The sequence below is a fragment of the Leucopleurus acutus genome, assembly GCF_964270905.1.
Source record: "Leucopleurus acutus genome assembly, chromosome: 4".
Taxonomy (NCBI): domain Eukaryota; kingdom Metazoa; phylum Chordata; class Mammalia; order Artiodactyla; family Delphinidae; genus Leucopleurus; species Leucopleurus acutus.
The window spans coordinates 53297277-53307770 of record NC_139146.1 but is presented as its reverse complement, the minus strand read 5'-3'; positions in this window follow the sequence as shown (position 1 = coordinate 53307770).

The window sequence follows — 10494 nt, the reverse complement described above, 5'->3', positions numbered from 1 at the left end:
ATGGAGACTGGCAGGGTTCCACCAGTGAGAATAGAAGCTGCAAAACCTCTTGATGCTCAGGCTCAGAACTGATACAACGTCATTTCGGCCACATCCTATTGACCACAACACGTCACTAAGCCTGCCCACGCTCAAAGGTATGGAAACAGCCCCATCCACTGATGAGAGAAACCTCAAAGTCACATTGAAATCAGGGATGCACACAGAGTGGCATGTGCAATTTCTGCAAACATCTCCAGGACTTTATCCAATAATTTTGGGAGTGAGGTAAATAAAGTTCAACACGTTCTCATAAACCCCTTGCAGGTCACTAATGCACTAAAGTGCATTATGTGTGGTATCCCGACAAAGCCCTTTGGGTTTTGTGTGTCACGTGGGCTTGGTGTGCTGAGAATCGACCTTGGGAAACACCACTCTCCCGCTGTGAAGTCCCAGCCAGAATCCAGGAAGGTATCTGTTTTCATAGTTTAGAGGATAAAATGCAATAATAGGGCAGACATTTTTGTGGGGAAGAATGTCTTGTTTTATAGTAGGGTTAATAGGGGAAATAAAGCCTCATATAGTCCCTCAACTTTTGGTTTCTAAACTGGAAAGACCACAGTGTGTGTTCCAGCAGCCTCCCTGAAGTCATTAGTGCTTCAGAGCCAGCTGAATTGTTGGATAATAATGATTCTTTGCACTTATAGAATGCATTTCCTCTGAGGAGTACCAAGTAATTTACAATCACTTATTAATTAATCCTCAGCCCCCACGAGATGAGGATGGGTTATTATGTGTCTCTGACAGATGTGTGAAGTGGCCAGGGGGAGACCAAGTGACACTAAGCTTCTGCCCAAGGTCACTGCGTTGTCAGACTCACTGGACACCGTCACAGCTCCGCCAGCCTCACCATTCATTCTGCAAGCCTCTCCCACAGAAGCACTGGAATTCCTCAGGGCTGGTTCCAGCCATTTCAGAAAAGTCTGAGTTTTTCAGATCAAACGTGAGGGTTTTGCTGTTCCATTTTGTGTGTTTCGGGGGGAGGGGGAGGGTCCATTTTTTTACTGTTCTGTTTTTGGTTTTGGTGTTGATGGGCACAGTTTTAGGCCTACCACTTAGGTGTCCAGGAAGAGTTGGTTCTAAGTGCATTACTTTTGCATTTTGTTCAGACACGTCACTTACGCAGGGAGAGCGTGCATTCTCCCAACTGAAAGGGGAAGCATAACAGCTCACAGAGTGTGAAAGGAGGCCTGAGAGAGGAGGGGAGAAGCGAGCGTTGCCTCTACCAGAGCCTCGTATTTTCGCAGCAACGTGCAGTTAGGAGATAAATGCAGATTTGCTTTTCTACACAGACTGCACTTACACCAACTCTCAGAAAACTAGAGCCCACTTCCATTAGCAGATGAACACATCCACAGAAAAAGCTACGAGCTACAGAAGAGTCTTTGAGTTTACTTTCAGACATCCTTTGCAGTTTATTTTCAAACGGATCTCTTACCTGAATATGTGTTTTTCCACACATACAAACGAAACCAGCCAGAGTGGGTTTGTTTTTGTACAGGGAAGCAAGAACCAGTCACATCTAAAGAAGAGCTACACTGTACGTCAAAAACTCAGAAACTGTGAGCCAAACACCCCAATGTTGAGGCCACGAAAGCCATGGCCAGCCTTCTGAGCCTTCTAAGACCAGCTGTGGTCATTGCTGGCACATGAGAAGAGACAGCTTGGATGACATAAAATCCCAGGGGCCACGAAGGAGTAATTAAGCATGGTGACTTCCAGGGCCAGTTCAACGGAAGAAAGCACTTTAATGTCTGGAACTTTGAGGAATACTCTTTGGACAGGATACAGTCAAAGTTAGGCCAAATGATGGAACTCCTTCCTTCCTCCCTCCCTCCCTCCCTCCTTGCTTCCTACATCAAATGTTTGTTGAGCATTTCCTTTGTTGAAAGCCCTGTTCTGGGACTCTGGAGGGATGTACCCAAAGCCAGCAGTCTCAGTAGAACATTCAATGACCTAATTTTCTTGAACTCTCTCCCACTCCCCTTCAGGCCTGCGTGCCCTTTTGCTCTGCCTGGGTGTGAGTCCCATTCCTGGCAGATTAGGACGTAAAGCAGAACTCTGTCTGAGGAAACAATTGAATAAGGCTTCCAGAAAGACCCAAATTCTCCAGGTCTCAAAGGAAGGGGACCATGAGGGTAGAGTCCCAGTTAGCAGGGTTGCCCTTTGTGGGAGAGAGAAGTGGTGTTACCCACGCATCCAGGTCGTGGTAGGATCACCTCAGCTGCCCGGGTCACAAGCAGAGCGGGACACAGGACAAGGGGACGTGCGATCGCGTCAGGCGACTGGCCTGCACTTGCAGCTCTGGGCTCCTATCAAGAGGTTCCTGCTGGACAACCCCAGCACACGCTCATACATTTCTCTCTTCTTTTTTGTCCCTGGGTTCTGAGGTTGATCTTGTGTATCTGTGTATGACAGGTGACTATAAGTCCTTACGTGTGTTTTCACTCAGTAACTGCTCATTACTGAATGAAATTTATTATCTTCAACCCATCCTTTTCCCTCCCATCTGCCCTCACCTACTAAATTCTCTTGATTATATTCCAAAGCCATGTTTGACTGGTTCTGATCTCATCTCTACCGCTGCATGGCCCTGGGTTAAAGATTTAGCTTCTGAGTCTGGTGCCTTGCATCTGATATCTGTTTTACAGGGTCACTGTGAGGAAGAAACAAAATAACTTAGGTAAAGCACTTGCCACAGAGTTGACAGCAAGTAAATGTTCATTCTTTTTACTTTGCCTTCCAACCTCTTCCCCTGTCCCAGGCAGTTTGCTCAGACAACTATATTTGACTTAGGGGATGGGCTGCTTTGTATAAAAGTTAGTGACAGGGCTCCCCTGGTGGCACAGTGGTTGAGAGTCCGCCTGCCGATGCAGGGGACACAGGTTCATGCCCCGGTCCAGGAGGATCCCACATGCAGGGGAGTGGCTGGGCCCGTGAGCCATGGCCACTGAGCCTGCGCGTCAGGAGCCTGTGCTCCTCAACGGGAGAGGCCACAGCAGTGAGAGGCTCGCGTACCGCAAAAAAAAGTTAGTGACAACTAGCCCTTTAAACTGATGATGCATAATTTAAAGAAAAGGGAAGTAGACTCAACGTTGACTAACAAAGGTAATAAAGACAGAAACAAGAGGCACAGCCTTGGGGGGCCGGGGAAGTGGGGATAAGACAGGAATCATAACTGATCTGCATATGCACACCAGGAAGTCAGAAACCGTCATTATTTACTATCAAACTCTATAATTTATAAAATTTGTTTTATAAAAATACTTACAAAACATTGATCAAATCAACACAACCATATTTTAGAAGGTAATCTTCCAGAAATTTACCAAGCAAGAAAGTCACTCTATATTTAAGGAGACAAAAGGAAATGACAGATGATGATAAAACAAGTTGCTACCAAAAGGGGATACAAATGTGATACAAAAGAACCCAAGAGAATAAACATGTGATGTTGGTAAAGGATTTGCTTGCTTTGAGTAGATCCTTGAGTAACTGCCAACATCCATCTATGTGCAAACTAATAAAATATGTACCACATAAAGTGCAAAGTTTGGCAGACATCTGTGAAATAGCAGCTAGTGGATAATGAGTTAACACATGCTCTGGAGAAAACGCCATTTTTTCTGACCTATTTGTAAATGATGGATACAGAAGAAGATCCTATAAGAAGCAAAGAAAAATTCTAGCTCTTTACCAGAATAGTCTATATCACGACCAGGCACCTAAGCCACAAAAGCCCCAGAGAAGGACTAGCCAGCCCCTAAATTGTCCATTACCCCCTCCCTGGGACCAGCTGGAGTAAAACCAGAAGCAAATCTTCAAATATCCTCCAGCTTTGAGCCCTGCTCAGCACAACAATATTCCCATAATTCCATGCTCTTAGGGAAAGAAATTACATTCACCTGCGTTTTATTTTGAGCCAAATACCCTTTGGGCAAATCAAAAAGAGATGAGTATTCACTGCTCCCCTCGTCCCTCAGCAATGTCTTATGGCTTAATTAAGACAGTAATGACTCTGGGGACAGAAAACATGTTCGAATTCTAAGCCAGCCCCAGCCTAGCACGTTCCCTCACCAGGCAGGAATCAGGAAAAACTGAGAGCAAGCCCAGCTGAAGGTCACCACACCCGGGGGAAGGTGACTCCTCTCCCATTTTAAAAAGAGGAGGAAAAAGCATGAGGCAGCAGCCGTTGGTCCACAGAGCTGTGTTCGTATTTGACCAAGGAGTCAGGGCCACGCAGATTACAAATGTATGCACACAAGCAATACACTAGGTAGGCAGTGGGAACCAAAATGGGATGTCCTTTTTGGTGTGATGATTGGGACACAAAGACACAAACACACACACACTCATCAGAAAATATTTTCTTTAAAGCAAAGTCCACAAATGAAAAACTATGATTTTTCTCAGCAAATTCAAACCTTTCTAACCTTCTGCATTAAAGACATCGTGTGACAAATCAGACCAAGCCCACCCCGTCCCACTAAGAGGTGCGCGCCAGCTTCTGGTGAGAAGACCTTCAAGCTTCCCAGAATGATAGATGGTGGCGGGGCTACTGCTCTAGTTATCAGGCCCAGTGTCAGGATCCACAGAAGCCCCCAAAGGCCCCTCTTCATCTATCATTGACTACAACGTAGTAAGACAAACAGAACAGATTTCATTCAAATCAACTGCACAGCTGGGAGACAGTTTTCAATTTTATTCCATAATGAGGGTGGCTTTATTGTTGTAGCTACTGAAGGAATACAAAGTGGCCAGATTTCTGGTCCATAAAAAGGCCAGTGTTAAGAGTCTGGAGGAATGTGAAGTTGAGAAGAGGAACTCTTCTGCAGATTTATGCATAGGTAAAGTTAAAGCGCAAATCAGGGAGACTGGACGCTTTAATACGGCTCTTCTTTAGCGATATTTATACAAGCCTTTGAACTGAGCCCAACCATTCAGAGCTGATACCGTGCAGTGTTCTCAAAAACTTACCAAATATTAAAAACCCTATTTTGCAGAAAAACAACACTTTGCATGTTGGAGAGACAGTCATAGTTAAGAAAACTTCCCTTTGTTTTCCACCAAGAGAAACTCAAGCTTTTTTTTTTTCACCTTTTACATTGGATGAAAGAAGATCTTTTCCTTTGTTGCAGAATCAGTAAGAAACTGGCAACCTGGAAATGTGTATTGCATTCATCCTGCGCTCCCCCTACAGGATGGCAGTGTCTGAGCACTTAGGGAGCACAGTCCTGGGGACTGGGTCAGCTATAGAAAAGGCTGAAACAGGTCTTCCGGTCTCCAGAAGCTGCCAGTCTCCTGAGGCTTCTGGTCTCCAGGGGCTTCCGGTCTCACTCTGTAGGAATGAGACAGGCAACCACAGTGAACGTCTCTGTGGTCTGAGATTATCGGAGAAAGATTTCTGAAGAAGGCAGGAATTTAGCTGAGCCTTGAAGCAAAGGGAGCAGGTAGATAACTGTTTCCTATTTCCACTTCTCTGCATCTACTATTCCCTCTACCTGGAACTCACCCGTCATCTCATCTTCTCTGAAAACACTATTTTTCCTTGAAGAATCCCGAAGTCTAAAGTCAGGGCATCTTCCCACCAGCCCCACCTCTCAGCCCACCTCTTTCCTTCCTGTTCCCTCAAGTCATTTAGTTTTTGCAAATTCCGTCAGTTACGCAGTAACCATTTTGACAGAGAGCTGGGTTGAACACAGGACTTCCAGACCTGGGGGGCAAGATGAGATTGTCCCAAGGTGGAGATGCAGACCTCATGCTTCGTGTAACAAGATCCCATCAGCCAAAGGCTAATGGTATCGAAAATACATGCTACGTATAAAAAGTAACTTGCCTTGAAATTTTTCTTGAAACTAGAAAGGTTGTCATAAATGCTCCAGAGAAGGTGGATTTTATGTGCTCTAATTCAGATTCCGTTTACCCAGGGGTTAGAGCCACTGAAAACCTTGACAAAAAGATAGGCCGCATACCTCTCTCTGAGGACTCTTTCAAACTCCCTCTAACAGGGTGGATTAAGGATCTGGAGGTATTCAGAGGGAGGGAAAATTCTATTGTGGAGACAGATGTGTCCAGAAAGGCTTAGTGAAAGACGTACAGTCTTAACTTAGGTCCCAAAGGACAGAAAAGGGAGAGAGAGGCGGAGAGGGGTCAGGAAGGGTGTCTGGGAGGGGCAGGAATAGCCTAAGTTAGGATGCATCAGTAGTCAGGCAGGCAAGGAGCTGTACGTGAGGAGGTGGGGCTGCTGCTCAGACTTTGCAAGGTAGGACCCAGCTCATGCTAACAAGGGTGCTTTTCCTGAAAGCAAAGGCTACTGATGACCTTTTTTCTAGGCATCTTAGTCGGGTGCCACCAAGTCTGACCCAAAAGCCAGACTCCAAGCAGAATGTGGGAAGAGGGGTATGCCAAGTAGTAGAACAAAGGTGAAATCCAGCACTTGGATCTAAGGTTCAAGGCATTCAGTTCAGGGCCGAGGAGGAGTCTGGAGCCATAGAAGTAAGGGAGTCTCTCTCATAACAGAGAGAGGTCACAGCGGCCTCTGCACGCTGCATGTAGAACAAGCCTGGGAAGTCAGACGGGTTCCATCCCATGAGCCACTTCTGATGAAATCATAGTAACTGCCTGGAGGGCTGTGTTGCCAAGGACCCACACTCCTCACTGTAGCCTGCAGAACTCTCCCGGTGGCAGCCCTGTTCACCTGTCCACCTGCATTTCCTTCTTGCCTCTGCCCTCCCCTTGGCTCACTGTGAGGAAAAACGTCCCCAGAGTCACCTCTGTCCCTCAGTGGGACCAGTATTGACACGATGCTGCCTGAGACATTCCCACTCCTGAGGGAGCTCCTGCAGGGACTGGAGGACCTGTCTGTCAGGGAAATTGTAACCCTTGAACACTGGATGAGAGAAGCCCTCATGGAGTTCTTCCAACTCTAACCTTTTAGGATGTAATCAAGGTGATGACCAAACAGGTTGGTCCAAGGTGTAATTGACCAAGCTTTTACAAAAGGGAACTGCCAGGTCCCTGTGTCACACTCAGCTGTCAAGTGGATTAACCAGGACTAAAAAGATGGCACTTTGAAAACCCAAAGCACCAAAACCAAAGAATTAAATCAGTGAAATATTAGTGGGTTGTACTTGAAGATAAAATTAAATACTTAATATTTGTCTGTTGCATACCAAAGCAAATTACACAAAGTAACTCATAATGAAATATTTAATTAGCTGCTCTGAAATGAATTTGTTCTCAAACCATTAATCTAACTAGCACCCACAACTTCCCTTTGGCAGCACTTGCCTCGTTTATGTATGAGGCCGGCACACAGCTCTCGTTTGTCTACTTATGTATATGTATATCTCTAAGAGCCTCCTGCTTGTAGTACAGACTATTTCCTGCTCCCTTGCCTCCCGTATTTGTGGGTAACATTCATTATCCACAAAACAAAGAAATTGCTCCAAATGAGAAACATTCGATGTTTCAAAGTGCACAGAGAAGGGGCTATTTTTTCAACATGCATTGCAGATGTGGCAGCTGAATGCATGTGCACACACAAACTCTAAATGAACAGCCTGCATAATCGTGACAATTATATGTTGCAATATGTTCCGTTTCTGCTAATCAACTCAGGAAGCTCCAAAGAGGGGGCAAAAAAAGATTGTCGTTTTGTTCTTTTAAATATTGCAGCTTGTGGACTCTACCTGCTTACTGATAAATTTGACATTATTGAAAAAATACTGAAATAAATTTAGAAACAAAAATTATTCCCACTGAAAAATTAGATAATTAACATTTTGAAGGCAGCCGGAATGGGGAATAGCTGAGAGAATACCAGTACAATACTGCCATCTAGAGGCAACTATGGGAAGCTACAGCTTAAAAAAATTTTTTTTTCAGATTGCTTTATTCCACAGATGTAAAATAAGCAAAATAAAAAGGTTTGCTGGTATATCCGATAAGGATAGGAAAAGGAGGCTTGGAATTCTAAAAACTAGATTCTTATTATTCTGACATGGCTTAAAGCGGAGCTCTCCAAACTCTTTTCACTTCTTTGGACCCTGGGGTGTTTGGGAGGCTGAAAAGGAGGGCAGGGTTGCTGATCTGGCACAGAGGGCCGCGACCAGGCCTGCCAGGAAACTGAATACATGAGTGGGGCCAGGCTTAGTAATGCCTGTTCTTCCTTTTTTGTTTTTGCATTTGTTTAGGGCAATCTGAAAGTTTGTATGTGAAATCTCCGGATGTTTTAATTTGGCAACTTAAAAAAAAATTTAACTGTGCAGTGCGAATGAAACATGTCTGCGGGACAACACTGGCTCAACGGCAACCGGTTTGTGACACTTGGAATGAAAGAAAAAATATTACTGGTGAATCCTGACCCAAGGAGAAAGGAAGAGAGAACCTAGGAAGTTGTTGCCAGCTTGGAAATGTATAAAGAGGGATTGGGGGCCACACCTAGAAACTCCAGCCCAGTCACGTGGGAAGATAAGAGTCTAACATAACAGTAGCCTTAGCTCTCCAACTGTAATTCATGGACTTCTGTGAAAAGGACTTAAGGAAATGTGCACAATCTTCCAAGTGCACACGCAGTAAGCTCTTTCCCCACCTCATCACACGGGAAAATCGTCCGTAACGCTGGTTTCTCCGAACCCTGGTTACAGCTGAGAAAGCTCGCCACAAGAATTGTGAGCCAGGAAATGGGAGACACCCTGGCAAAGAAAGGAAGGAGAAGAAAGCTTACCAAAAAAATGCCAAAGGCAGAGAGAAACTGCCAAAGAAGAAAAACATGGGGCTTTCATTTTGATATTGTTTTCAATCATTGCAATGAACAAGTTAAAAGTCATAACTAACTATGGCCACAGTATCAAATAACTCAAAAGAGAGTAAAACAAAAATGGTATACAAAGTGATGCCAAGCTCTGCATATGTCTCTATGGAGCAAATAAACGTTGGCAGGTAGAGAGTGAAGCATCAGGCAAGCTGGGATGTTGCAATTGATTTGCACTCTTCAATTATCCTGTACTGAGGTGCTCTGTGTGTTCTGTGTTTTCCCTCTGGATAAAATAATCACAGGTTTATACTGTCACAGAACAAAGAGAATCATGATGTATGTTTCATAATTTATTAATATTTAGCTGATTCCACACACTTTTGCTAAACAGAGGAGTGAAGGAAGGACATTTCAGAAGTGCGTTCACAAGAACCCAGGAGGAAGCAGGGAGGCCAGGGGCACAGTGGTCAGTGTGGGTGAAGGTGGTGCATCTCCTCTCCAACTTTCCCTTCTCTCTCTTTACTGATTTTTTTTTTTTTTTGGTCTTCTTGTTGCATCAATTTATGAAAACAAGGTGTTAAAATCTCCAATTATAACTGTGGATTTGTTCTGTGAGTTTTTCCTTCATGTATTTTAAAGCTGTATCGTGTGCATCCCCTATATATTTACGATTTCTGTGCCTTCCTGGTGAATTAAAATATCATTATGAAATGTCTCTATATGTAACAATAATCTCTGTCTGGAAGTCTGCTTTGTGTGAAATCGATATAAGCACAGCAGCTTTCTTGTGCTTATTATTCCATGGTATAGCATTTCCCCTCCTTTTTTCACATTCTAACTACATGTATACTTATACTTAAATTGCTTCATTTATAGGTAGCATCTTGTAGAGTCTGCATTTTTATGCAGGCAGTCTCTGCCTCTTAAATGAAGAGTTTAGTCAATTCATTTTAAGTAATTAGTATGATTGGGTTTAATTCTACTACCTTGCTACATGCTTTCTATTTTTTCAATCTTTCTTGTTTGTTCTTATTGTTCCTCTATTTCTCCTGGCTTATTCTCTTTTGAATTAATCAGATTTCAGTTGTAGAATTTCCATTTGGTTCTTTTTTAGAGTATCCAGTTCTCCACTGAGGTCTCCCATCTGCTGACTTATTGTGTCCATCTTTTTTTTTTTTTTTTTAAGTCTTTGAACATTTTTATAATGGCAGGGTTTTTGGGGTTTTTTTTTTGCAGTACACAGGCCTCTCACTGTTGTGGCCTCTCCCGTTGCGGAGCACAGGCTCCGGATGCGCAGGCTCAGTGACCATGGCTCACGGGCCTAGTCGCTCCATGGCATGTGGGATCCTCCCAGACCGGGGCACAAACCCGCGTCCCCCACATCGGCAGGCGGACTCCCAACCACTGCGCCACCAGGGAAGCCCTATAATGGCAGTTTTAAAGTCCTAATCTGCTAAGTACAATATTTGGGTCCTATCAAAGTCTATTTCCATTGACTGGTGTTTGTTCCCTTGATCATAGGTAACACAGTCTAATTGCTCACATGTCTAACAACTTTTTATTGTATCTTGGACATTGTGGGTGATGTTTAAGGAGTCTGGATTATGTTATTTTCTCTAAGGAAGGCTGGTTTTGTTCTGCAAAGGAGCTAATTATTGGCAAATTTCCTTTCTCTGGCTTGATTTTATTCTTGTTAG